The sequence below is a fragment of the Rousettus aegyptiacus genome, unplaced genomic scaffold (assembly GCF_014176215.1).
Source record: "Rousettus aegyptiacus isolate mRouAeg1 unplaced genomic scaffold, mRouAeg1.p scaffold_m13_p_9, whole genome shotgun sequence".
Classification (NCBI taxonomy): domain Eukaryota; kingdom Metazoa; phylum Chordata; class Mammalia; order Chiroptera; family Pteropodidae; genus Rousettus; species Rousettus aegyptiacus.
This window is the reverse complement of record NW_023416312.1, coordinates 38,361,608-38,375,578: the sequence shown is the minus strand read 5'-3', so window position 1 is coordinate 38,375,578 and position 13,971 is coordinate 38,361,608. Positions and strand designations below refer to the sequence as shown.

Below are 13,971 nucleotides of genomic sequence, written 5' to 3'. Positions count from 1 at the left end.
CCTTTCCTATTCATTGACTGTCATGGAAGTAACCAATAGAAAGAAAATTAAAGTGGATGGAGAAAATGAGAGAGGCCTAGATAAAGACCAAACTAAATAAGTAGGCTCTGAAGAATAAAAGTACCTTATTATCTAACAGTGGAGCACAGGTAAAAATTCAGGATTCTATTTTCAAGAATGAACTTTTTCCTAGTCACCTTCTCTCATCAACCATACTTATTCTATAACCAGTTTACAAAGAGGCTCGTGGTGAAAATATGTACTCATTGATACTAACTAGACAAAATTATTTTTTTTTCCTTAGGTGTCCTGTCTCAAGCTATGAAGTTACAGGGTACATCACACTAGATAGTTGAGATTCGTCAATTTTAGTTCAGGTCAAGCTCATTACTAGAGTCTGACTGCTAGACAATATTTTCATTTGAGGGTTATAGTATCTTTAGGGTCCGTTTTGCAGATCTTGAGGAGGAAATTTCAGTGACTACTTCTTCAGCTGAGGATGCCCTGTTTTCCACTATTGCCATTGACTGGGTAGGAACAGCTGTATTCCCTTACAGTGCTGGCGTATAGTATGTGCTTCCACAATTATTTATCCCCATTATGACACTGCTATTTTTTGGAAAGAGAGACAGAGAGAGAGAGAGAGAGAGAGAAGGGAGAAAAGAAGGAAGGAAAACTTGGAATAAATTCTATCTTTAAAATATACAACTGTATTATCACTGTGAGACATGATAAATTTGAAATGACACACTGGACTAGGAATGAGGAGACCTAGATTCCGGACTCAGTTCTATCATCAATTGGCTGGGGAACTTTAACCTCTCTGGATTTCAGTTTCCTCAGCTGCAATGTGTGAATAATAGACAAGATGAGTTCTCAGGTTCCTTACAGCTCTTACCTTTTGTGTCATTTTCTTTAATCTAACCAAACCACCCAATGAGGTCTCACACAATTAATACATAGCCAGAATTGGAACAAAAATCATTTTGAAGGCGGGAGTAAATAAAGTCTCCAAAAAAAGAATTTGATTTTGTTTACAAATTTTGACCTCACTCAAAATTGTCCTTTGAGTACTCTTTTGGGTTATAACTTATGGTAAGATTGATTTTGCCTCCTAGTGTTAAGTCACATGAATGTGTTACCTTACATGGCAAAAGGGACTTTGCAGATGGAATCAAGGCTGCTAATCAGCTCACTTTAAGATAGAAAGATTATCTTGGATTTCCAGGTGGGCTCTTAGAAGTGGAAGTGAGACACAGAACAGTTAGCGATGCAGCACAAGAGGGAGGCAGAATGAAATTCAAGGCATGAGAAGGACTCAACATGATGTTGCTGGCTTTAAAGTTAGATTAGGGGGCCATGACCAGGGTATGTAGTAGCCTCTAGAAGCTGAGAAACACCCTACCATCAGCCAGCAAAGAAATGGTACAACAGTCTTACAACCTGAATGAGTTTGGAAGCAGATTTTTCCCTAGAGCCTCCAGAAATAAATGCAGCCTTATCAATACATTGATTTCAGCCTTGTGAGTCTCTAAGCAGGGGATCGAGCAGAGCCACACTTTACCTACATATATAACCTCCAGAACTATAAGATGATACATTTGCATTGTATTAAGCTGACAATTTTACTGTAATCTGTTACAGCAACAATAGCAAACTAATATACACTCTTTGCAGTTGATAGTACAAGAGAGTAATCTTTAAAACTGTTATAGCCTGGGTACCTGAACTTGACCTTCCTCCACAACAAAAGCAACTCCTAGGCCTCCCTTTGCAGCCTTCCTCCTACACTCAAAGCTGAGTTACTCAAGCTCTCTTATTCAAATAAGATCTGTGTAGGAATAGAAAGTCCATTAGGAGAAGGACAAATTCATATTATTCTAGAGTAAAAATGACTTCATAAAAGATATAGAGGTTTCTATAGATGTTCAACTTCTTTCACTCTAATGGTTTGGTGTTTGTGTTTGTGTGTGTGTGTGTGTGTGTGTGTGTGTGTGCGTGCATGTCTATGTGTCTTCGTGCACAAGCATTGTATCTGAGTTTATGTCTATTTTAATCTGGAGGTGATGGTGTTCAATATTTTCAGTTCTGGACTCTGAATTAGGTCATTTAGTAAATCTTATCTGCTCAAGTACAGTTTTAACAGTTAAGCATAAAAGGTGTCAGGCCTGGTCAACAAAAATGAGCTTTGAATAGAGTGTTTCATCTTCCAAGGCTTTAGTAGGTCCCTAAAAGAAATTTGCCAGCACAAGTTGTTATCCTCATCCCAAAATTTGAACTTTCTCTTCACCTTCCCTTCATTTAATAGTTACTAATCCACAGGAGAATTTCAGGAAACCATGTTAAGTATTTCCAAATATTTGGAGTTTTCTTAGATATTATGTTGTTAATTTCTAATTTAATTACATTCTCATCAGAGAACATACTTTATATGATTTCATTTATTTCAAATTTTTTAGACTTGTTTTATAGCTTAGCATCTGGGCTATATCTTAGCTATAGCATCTGGGCTATATCTTGGAGTATATACTGTGTGCACTTGCAAAGAATGTGTATTCTGTTGGTGGGTACAGTGTTTTTAAAATATCAATAAACTAAGGCGATTGATAGTGTTCTTCAATTTTTCTGTCTTTACTGATTTTTGTCTAGTTGTGCTACCATATCTGAGAGAGAATATGAAAACCTGCCTTGTTTTTGGAACTTTCTATTTCTTATTATTATTTTTTCAATTTTTACTTTATTCATTCTGAGTCTGTTATTAGGCACACACACATTTGTGATCATTATATATTCCTGATAAATTGACCCTTTATTATTATGATGTTCCTGTCTTTTTTCTGGTAATAATTTTATCATGAGTTTAATTTTATCTGATACTAATAAAATCATGCCAGCCTTCTTATGATTGCACAGTGAATATCTATTATTCATTTATTTTAAATAGATCTGCATCATATTTAAATGTGTCTCTTGTACACAGCATATACATAGTTGTTTTTTTATTTTAGCATTTTAAGTTATTGTATTATTAGCTAAGTTTTGCTTTTTTATTTTAACATTTTATTTTGTTTTATTATTAGTTTTCAGTATATAACACATTGGTTAGACATTTATATAGTTTATGAAACAGTTCTCCTGATTACTCTATCTTTCCTTTGGCTCTACACATAGTCATTACATTACTGCTGACTTCATTCTCTATGCCGTTCTCCCATTCCCTGTAACCATCTATCAACTACGAAGTTATACTTCTTTAGCCCTTCACGGCTTTCTCCCAATCCCACCCCCACACACACACACCCCTCCTCTCTGGCCATCACCAGATTGTCCTCTATATTCGTGAGTCTGTTCCTTTTGTTCATTAGATTCCACATGTAAATGAAATCATAAGGTATTTATCATCCTCTGTCTGACTTATTTCACTCAGCATAATACCCTCTAGGTCCAACCATGTTGTTGGAAATGGTAGGATTTCATTTCTCTAATGGCTGAGTAATATTCCATTGTATATATGAACCATAACTTCTTTATTTGTTGATAGGCATCTAGGTTGCTTCCATATATTGGCTATTGTAAATAGTGCCACCATAAACATAAGGGTGCACAGATCTTTAGGAATTATTGTTTTAATTTTCTTTGTATAAATGCCCAGAAGTGTAATTGCTGGGTCAAAAGGTAGATCCATGTTTAATTTTTTGAGGAACCTGCAGACTGTTTTTTATAGTGACCATACCAATCTGCAATCCCATCAAAAGTGTATGAGGGTTCCTTTTTCTCCATATCCTCATGTTTTGCTTTTATCTCATATTATCTATGTATCTCTGCCTATTCATTTCATTGTTCAGTCTATTAATATTTAATATGATTATCAGTATGCTCATATTCAAATTTAACATGTTATCATTTGTTTCCTATATGTCTTCTCTTATTTGTTTCATTGCCCCCCTTTTCTGCCTTCCTTTGCATCATTTAAACATTTTTAGTATTGCATTTCAATTAATCTAGTAGCTTATTATTGATTCCTCTTTATATTTTAATGTTTTACTATCTGGATTACATTGTGCATCTTTAAATTTTCACAGTATTCTTAGAGATAATATTGCACTATGCCATGTATTTTTGTAGAAACTTGCCATCACTTTTATGCCATAGTTGACATGTGTTAGTCATTTAAAAGCCAATATAGAATACAGACTAATTCCAGCCATCGCTTTCTAGAAAATTTTAAACTACTGGAGGAGAAAGACGGGAATGTGCATTCTATCACTCTTTCATGCAAACTCTTCTATGAAAACCTTCCTAATCTCCAATCCCAGTGACAGCTTTCTCTTCTGAGTCTATTAGTATTAGTAAAATAACCAATGAAATCTATCCTTTAACAATCATCTCCTATGTATCAGGCAGTTTGCTAAATTACTTGACATACAATATCTCACTTATGTTTCACAAAGTCACTGCCAGAAAGGTGGTCTTATTTCATTTTACAGACGAGGAAATCTACTTAAGAGAAGGGTGACTTGCCAAATTCACAGGGCCAGTGAGTGACAGAATACAGATATAATCTCACACCTATCTAGCTCATTCCATTGTCCTGCAATTTGCTTTCTTAGTGATAAGCACACACTGCCTGCTTTTGTTAGTTATTGGTGAATGTGTGTCTTATTTCCCTGATTATATTTTATGTGCCTGTAAATATGTTCTTGTTTGTCCATATCAGTTTTAATTCATTGCCCAGAGGAGAACCTATTGTTTCATCTCTAGACTGTTATTATTTCTACAAAAGTTCTACTCTTGTTATTTATTTGGCAAATATTTATTAAGTACCTACTGTATGCCAATTATATTCTGGTGGTACAGCATTGAACAAAGTGGGCAAAGATTTCTAACTTCATGAAGCAACATATATTCCAGTGGTGATCTATGCCTTAGTTTTTCTATGTATAGGAATGGTGTAATTAACATCTTCCTTATAGTCAGTAGGTCCTTCATTACTATTGAAAAAGCTTAACATTATCAGAGTTCCCAGAGCCTTAGATGGAACAGTAGAGGAAACTACCTATGGCCTCTGGAAGCAGAGCTGCAAGGTAGTAAAGCAGGCTATATTCTGAAAGTAAGAGAAATTCTGCTAGTTTTCATAAAATTACTCTAGGAAACTTGCTTACTTCATTTTATAGAAATTTGGAAGAATAAGATTCAGAAAGGTAAACAGTCTGTGTCCTGCATAGCTCAGAAGGGTGTTATACACAAGGAAAAAATTGGGGTAAAATATAAAAATACTTTGAGACAATGAAGTATTTTTGAACAACAATAAGGTAATTTTATTTTATTAAACTTATTGAGGTGACATTGGTTAATAAAATTATATAGGTCTCAAGTGTACAATTCAATAATATATCATATGTATATCGTATTGTGTATTCACCACCCACAGTTAAATTTCCTTTTGTCACCATATATTTGACCCCCTCTGCCCATAGCTATCTCCCCCCTCCCCCTTCCCTCTGGTAACCACTAAACTGTTGTCCATGTCTGTGAGTCTCTGTTTGTTTGTCTTGTTCATTTGCTGCTTTCAGTTTTATATCTCACATATGAGTGAAATCATATGGATCTCAACTTTTTTCCATCTGATTTATTTCACTTAACATAATAATCTAAGGTCTTTTAAAAATTATTTCAAAAATGTCAATGATGAAATATAACTCCACCATGCCTTATTGTTTCTCTCAATAGAGGTACTGGTGGTACACACATGAGCCTATCTATAATGCTCCAGGGATGGTTTCTCCAGAGATATCCCATTTAGAGGAACTTATTTTGAGAAGACCAAGATGACAGAACTTGAACAAATAGTGAAAATCATAAGAGGTACACCTGGTTCAATGTAAGGAAATCCTTTCTAGTAAGAAAAGATGTCTACTAGATGTCTAGTACTTTCCCATGCTACTGAAAGAAGGAGCCTAGCATTTCTAAAAGACGGTTTGGCCATATATATCAAAACCTTGCTTTCTGTCTATGTTCATTCCACCCTGAACATGCCCGATCTCGTTTGATCTCAGAAGCTATGCAGGGTCAGGCCTGGTTAGTACTTGGAAGGGAGACCACCTAAGAATACCAAGTACTATAGGTGTAAAAAAATAAAAATAAATAAAAGTAAACAGTAAATAAATAAATAAATACCAAAACCTTGCCTTCCATTTCCATTATTACATACTAGATAATTTGTAAACTTCTATTAACAGACAAAGCCAGTGCATGGAAAGAGAGTAAATGCTCCTCAACTCATTTTACAGGTTCTATATGCCAGAACCAGACATAGACAGTATTAGAAAAAAAGTTAAATTTTAATCACACAAACATGGCACAAACAGTATAAATAAGTATAAACAACAAATTCAGCTACAGTTATATATTTAAAAGCAGAACTAAGTAAGTTTTACCCTAGGAGTGCAAGTATGATTTAGCTGTGATCATTTAATGCAATTACTCACATTCACACATTAAAGGAAGAAAAGGATATGACATCTCAATAGATGAAAAAAATAATTTGATAAAATTCAACACATGTTCATCATTAACAAAAATGCAAACTCTTAATAAAATAAGCCTGCTCTCCTCTAGTCTTCCCCATGTCTCTACCTTTTGATCCTTAAATGAGGGCTCTGTATTAACCTAGGACCCAGGGAATTTAAGCTGTTGCTTTCTCTCCTGCTTTTGAATTCACAAGAGTCATCTTGTCTGTGTTGAGGAAATCATGTGGTCACACTGAAAGAATCCACTGAAGCCCTGTGACATATTCACAGCATATTAGAGCTTCCAATCTTCCACAGGCTTCCAACACTCCAATCCAACCTGAGGCTGAACCATGCTTTATCACACCTTATATCATTTGATATTGATCAACTCATCAAAGTCAGTTAATATTTGTATAATCAAATTCCCATTATATATATGAGCAACTTAAGCTCAAAGAGGTTAACTTTTTCAAGTTTACAGTAAATTTATGAAGATTGGAACAAGAGTCAATGTTCTCTAACTTCAAATTCTTAGTTTATCCACAGAGCATCTGTCTTTTGAGTTTCCATTTTCATATTTGAAAAATGTCTGAATGTGTCCAATACTCAGAAGGCCTCTATCCCTCAAAAATATGATTAGCTCTTTTCATACAAACTGCCTTTATATAATGGATGCTGCTTGTTCTGACAAGCAGTACCAGTTTTAGGCACTATTTGAGCATGAATCGGACAAATTTAGCAATAATCACACATAATTGAGCATGCTTATTAATATTGCTCCTTTTTCCTACTTTACTGTTGCATAAAATGATTATGATTGGTGTTATTTTTCTGGAGAGTAAGCACTTCTATTTATCAGTCATCTTAAATATCAATGGATCCCAAGTGCCTCATAACTCAGTCATTGCTAATGCCCAGGATTCCTTCTATAGCCTTGACATTTGGCCCTCAGAGAAATTAGCACCATCATAGTAATGATCAGAACAAAGAAATTCAGCACATGTAACAGGTACAAGATTAGATAGTATCACTGTCTCTCTGTCTATCTCTGTCTCTTTCTCTTTCTCTCTGTTTCTCTCTCTCTCTATATATATATACATATATACATATACATATGTATATATGTGTGTATATATATGTATATATGTATATACACACACACATATATACATATATATACATATATAGCTAGATAGATTATATATATATATATAATTATAAATAATTCATTCATTCAACAAAAGGCATCAGTATCAGACAGTCATTGCACAGGACTTTAATGGGAAAAGTGCAGGTATAAGACCTGTAACATGTTCCAAATCCTGAGTAGGTACATTTAAAAGTGTTTCTTGAGGATAGAAACCAGATCCGATTTATCATTGTAATCTTATAATACTTAATCCAATATCTATCAAAGAGAATGCTGTCACAATGTTTGTGAGAGGTTGCATTATAAACAGAATTCAGAATTTTTTTATCAGAGGACCTGGAATAAGTCTTGTTTCATTCTCCCTCCTGACTCTAATCTGATGTTCTCCTACTGTTTCTTACTTCTGTCATTAGAATTACAAAATAGTTGCTGGAGGAGGGCAAAGTGGCAGTGGTTTAGGAGGATGCTGAACTCACCCTCTCTCATGATTACATTGGAATATACATGTGTATAGGGAATAGTTACTCCTGAGAAACAAGTGAGGGCTGATTGAACAGCTTCCGAATAAAAAAAAAATGAGAAAAAGAGACCTAATAAAGAAGGCTGGGAAACTACAAGAGCTCTCCAAGAGCTGCAGGAACTCTACAGAGCAAAGGAGCTAGTGAGTGCCATTGTTTATGTACCTTTCTACCTCAGTAGGGTGAGTAGGAACTCTCCTTGAGTGCTTTGGCATACCTGCAAATTCACCACAGCACAGTCCCTACCACATGGCCTGGAGCCTTTTGACTCAAAATGAAGGGAGCAAGCAGGATCAAGCCTCCACCACACACCTGGTCTCTTTCCCAGAGCCACCATAGCATGGCAAGCTAGCACCAAAATGTGCCATAAGCACCTTCTCAGCTTGAAATAGTCTGCCTAAAACTACCCTGCACATACAGCCTACTCAGAGGTCACTTCTACACAAGACCATTTTCTGTAAAATAAATGAGAGGTTATAGAAAAGGCTGGGAGCTGTAGGAGTGCTCTGGGAACCATGGGAATTTGGGTTTAGAGGTGGCTGGTTAGTGCCATTGTATATGTCTCTCCTCATATCCATAGGGTGAGAGGAGGCTTTATCTAGGTTCTCTAGACTACTAGCAAGGTTACCACAGCATGTTTCTGAACATCTAGCTCAAGCCCATTTTGGACACAGGGAGTAAGCAAAGTAAATAGGACACTACTACTCACACCTGGCCACCTTACCCAGGGCCACACCAGAACAGTAGGCCAGCAGCCCAGATGTCAGGTACCTATTCTGCTCTAACTTGCCTGCCAAAAACACCTGACACATTCAGGTTATACAAAGGCTGCTTCTACACAAAACCAACTTTTCAAGAGAGGAAAAGAATGCTATTATGTCTAATTCATATGAACAAACATCAAGAGTAAAACAAAATGAAAATATAAAAAGTATCTCTCAAATGAAGGAACAAAAAAAATCCCAGGGGAAAAAGCATAAGGAAATGGATATAAGTAATTTGCCTGGGAAAGAATATTTAAAAAGCGCTCAGGTCAATTTAGTGGAGTAGGAAAATGCTTTCTGCACCTCCTTTCACAAACATATCAAAGTTACAACTAAATTACAGAATAGCCATCATTGGTAGTTGCCTGGAATTTAGCTGAACAGAAGTGCTATAACTGGAGACATACATAAAAGGCTACTTTGAGACTGGTAGGAGGGGCGGAGATGCAAAACAGGCTGATCTCAAACCTTTGTGTGGAAGTTGAGAATCAAGAGTAATATCTCAGTTGTGGAGGTCCCCCCAGAGGAACAAGGGGTATCAGTCCCACCACTGGGCTCCGCAGCCCAGGGCTCCAGTGTCAGGAAGATAATTCCCCATTACCTCTGGCTATGAAAACCAGCAGAAATAGTGGCTGTGTGAGAGGGAGGGCTCTTGGAGGGCAAGGCATTCCTCTTAAAAGGCTCATACAAGGACTTACTCACAGAAAGATTCACTCAATCTTAGCTCCAGTGCTGGGCCAGCAGCTCGAAAGCTGCCAGGAACATATAGGGAGGAACTGAATTGTCTGGCTTCAGGGCAAGGGCTGGAGGGGCAGCTTTCTTCCAGACAGAAGCCATTGTTTCTTTGTTTATCCCTCCCCTCACCCAGGCAGCACACTCAGGCAAGCACCACATTTGAGTCTCCATTAAACTAGTTAATACTGTTTGCCTTGCCTTAATAATTTTGAGAGGCACAGCCCCATCTTGCTTGTGGACCCATCAATGACCTTTCCAGTGGCTTTTCCACATAAATGGCCTGTATTGGTTAATGCTGCAGATTTTCCTAAATCTCTGAAAGTTTTAGGAAACAAGCATCCTCTGGCCTCAGCATGTCCCATACCTCTTTCTAAGCAGACTCAAGCCCAGCAATACAGACAGCCAGCCTCAGTTTGCAGCTTAGCCTCTCCCAGGCACCAACAAGCTCAGTACAATTGGCAAATATCTGTAGATCTCTTTGTAGCTCACACCGAGTGGTCCTTGGCAAGACACAGGCAGCAGCTGAAATTGGTCTGTAGCAGAGTCACTCCCAAAAGGTCCCAGAACCAACTCACCTGGTGACCAATCTCAGACTATAGCAAAATACCACCTAACCACCTCCACAAATGACACACCCAAAGAGCAAACTTGGCAGGTACCAAAGCCCCACTAAAGTCAATCCAGCTCCATAGAGTTGGCTCTTGCACAACAGCTCCTCTACTGTTATCATATCCAGTCTTCACAATCAATTAGACTAAAAGTCAGTCTCTCCTATTAACATGCCAAAAGCAATCAAGGGTCAACTACAACAGAAAGGTATACACAAACAACACAAGCAACAGATCTGGAACCCCCAGCTCAAGTGATCAGGAAGATGATGCCACTGGGATAAACAGGACACCTCCTACATAAGACCATTCTACCAAGTCCAGGAGAAGTAGTAGCTCTACCTAATACATAAAAACAAACACAGAACACCAGCCAAAATGAGGAGACAAAAAACATGTCTCAAGTGAAGAAACAGAACAAAACTCCAGAGAAAGAACTAAACAAAAAGAAGATGAGAAATTTACCAAACGTAGAGTGTAAAACATCTGTTAAAAGAATGCTCAATTATCTCGATGAAACTTCAACAAAGACATAGGTAATATAAAAGTGGAGAAAAATAAAACAAAAAAGAACCATTTAGAAAGAAGAAGAAATAACTAAAATGAAGACTACATTTGAAGGAATCAACAGTAGATTGGATGAAGTAAAACATCAAATCAGCAATTTAGAAGGTAAAGCAGCAAAAAATACTCAATCAGAACAGCAACAAGAAAAAAAATTAAAAACGAGGATAGTTTAAGGGGTCTCTGGGACAATATCAAATATACTGATTTGTGCATCTTAGGAATACCAGAGGATGAGAGAGAGAGCAAGAAATTGAACATCTATTTTAAAAAATAATGATGAAAATCTTTACTAACCTGGTGAAAGAAATAGATATACACTTCCAGGAAGGACAGAGTCCCAAAAAAGATGAACTCAAATTGGTTCACATCGAGATACATTACAATTAAAATGACAAAGTTTAAATACAAAGAGAGAATGTTAAAAGCAGCAAGAGAAAAACTATTAGTTACCTACAAAGGCGCTCCCATAAGATAGTCAGCTGGTTTCTCATCAGAAACTTTTCATGCCAGAGGGGATTGGCCTGAAATGTTTAAAGTGATGAAACGCAAAGACCTACAACCAAGTTTACTCTACCCAGCAAAGCTATCATTTAGAATTGAAGGACAGATAAAGAGTTTCCCAGACAAGACAAAGCTAAAGGAATTTATTACCACCAAGCCAGTTCTACAGGAAATGTTAGAGGGACTTCTTTAAGAAGAAAAAAAGATTAAAAAAAATGTGAATGATGTGAATGATAAAATGACAATAAGTACATATCTATCAACAATTGCTTAAATAGATTAACGTGTTACAATCAAAAGTCGTAGGATACTAAATGGATAAAAAAACAAGACCCTTACATATGCTATCTACAACAGACTCACTTCAAATCAAAAGAAACACAGAGGCTGAAAGTAAAGGAATAGAAAAAGATATTTTATAAAAATGGAACAAAAATTACTAGGTTAGTAATACTTACAACAGGCAAGATAGACTTTAAAACAAAGGCTATAATAAGAGACAAAGAAGAGCCCAGCAATTTCACTTCTAGGTACTTCTCCCCCAAAACCCAAAACACTAATTTGAAAAGACATATGCATCTAAGTATTCATTGCAGCATTATTTACAATAGCCAAGCTATGGAGGCAACCTGGGTGTTCATCAATGAATGAATAAAGAATAAGTGGCACACACACACACACACACACACACACACACACACAATGGAACATTACTCAGCTACAAAAAAGAATGAAATCTTGTCAAGTGCAACAACATAAATGGACCTAGAATATTTTGTGCTAGGTTAATTAAGTCAGAGAAATATATACCATATACCATATGATTTCACTTATATGTGGAACCTAAAAAACAAAATGAACAAGCAAAACAAAAAAAGATTCATAAGTACAGAGAAAATTTTCATTGTTGCCAGATGGGAGGGGGATTGAGGGACAAAGGAAAGGGGGAAGGGGATTTAGAAGTGCATATTGATAGTTGCAAAATAGTCATGGTGATGTTAACTATAGCATAGGAATATAGTCAATAACATTGTAACAAGTATGTATGGTGTCAGATGGGTACTAGATTTATCAGAGTGATCACTTTATAAGTTATATAAATATATTATAACTATGTTGTACACCTGAAACTGATATGTTGTATGTCAACTGTAACTGAAAAATAATAAATACTAAAAAATAAGAAAAGAGTGACATCAGAAGCATGGCAGTGTGAGAGATCCCCTTGATATTTCCCCCTTGAAATTACAACAAACTGAACAGCTACGATCCAATAGAAACCACCCAGCGTACCACACAAGTCTGAGAGACCTGCGCATCAGAGCATCTGAAGATGAGTGAATCCAGCAAGCAAGGGAGGAGGAAAGGAAGAGAAAAGAAAACTGCCCAGAGATTTCTGCAAGAAGTGGGTAAGGGGTTAATTAGGTAGTGGTTTGTACTTTCTGTAGCTCCCAGCATTCCTGCCTGAATGATCATCATAATCCACACAGCAGATCCCAGTGAACAGGGCTGAGATGAAACAGAAGGACAATAGCTGTGTTTTAGCAACCGCTACTGCCAGGCCGAAAGCTGAGTCAGGAAGCCTGGCCTCCTCCCCATTATCCCAGAGCTGAACCACTCTGTACCTTCCCAGAGCTAGTTCAAGTCCCAGGGTAAATAGCAGCAGCAAGTTCCACGAGAACTGAGACACACACTGTGGCTAGTCCAAATGATAGGGACAGAGATATAAAACCAATGCAGCTGAAGTTTACCTGCCAGCATTACTGGAAGGAAAACATACAGACACACTGGTGGGCTCTCCCAACCTACCCCACCACCATCCATCCAGGCTGATTTGGGGGAAGGTATCTCAGCCCTCCATCTGGCTGCTAGGAAAACACCAGGAATTCAGATGTCCTTCAGAGGTTTGGATCCCCAGCACCCTTCACATTCCTAAATGGTGGTGGAGCCCTAGGATTGAGGCGACAGACACCTCCTCAAGGAATAAAGGGCAATATTGTTGTTTTTGTTGTTGTTTTGCCACAAAGCAGAAATCTGGAAGGCTTAGGAAGTACAGGAGGATTCTGTGCTACATACTGGAAAACAAAAGAGAAACCTCTTCTTATCAACCTGCTAAAGAGGGATCACTCTAAATAATATATATATGTACATATATATGTATATATATACGTATATATGTATATATATGTATATATATAAGTATATACATATATATACATATATATAAGTATATAAGTATATATGTATATATACATATATATATATATATATAAAGCAGAGTACATTCCCATTAATGCCTAGGCAAGAAATAATCCATCAAATACCATGAACAACCAAGGTGAAAAGGCAGTTCAGAAATAAAATGAAAAATCTCCAGAAAATAAACTTAAAAATATAGAAATATGTGATTTAAATGACAGAGAATTCAAGATTACAGTTCTGAAAAAAAACTGAACAAAGTGCAAGAGAATTCTGATCAGCAATTCAATAAACTCTGAAACAAAATCAATAAACAATAATAATACTTTATCGAAAAGATTGAAACACTAAAAAAAGAAACAGATGGAACTTCTGGGGCTGAAAAATTTAATAAAAGAGATGAAAGATGAAATATTG

At 36.6% G+C, this 13,971-nt stretch overlaps 1 protein-coding gene and 1 pseudogene across 1 annotated transcript in view; one reads left to right on the top strand and one right to left on the bottom strand.

Annotated features, from left to right (window-relative positions):
• Nucleotides 1-13,971, bottom strand: part of LOC107498919 (vascular endothelial growth factor receptor kdr-like) — a 303,930-nt gene that overhangs the window by 149,727 nt on the left and 140,232 nt on the right. The gene's annotated exons all lie outside the window — the stretch shown is intronic.
• LOC118608035 lies at nt 6,009-6,127 on the top strand (annotated as a pseudogene).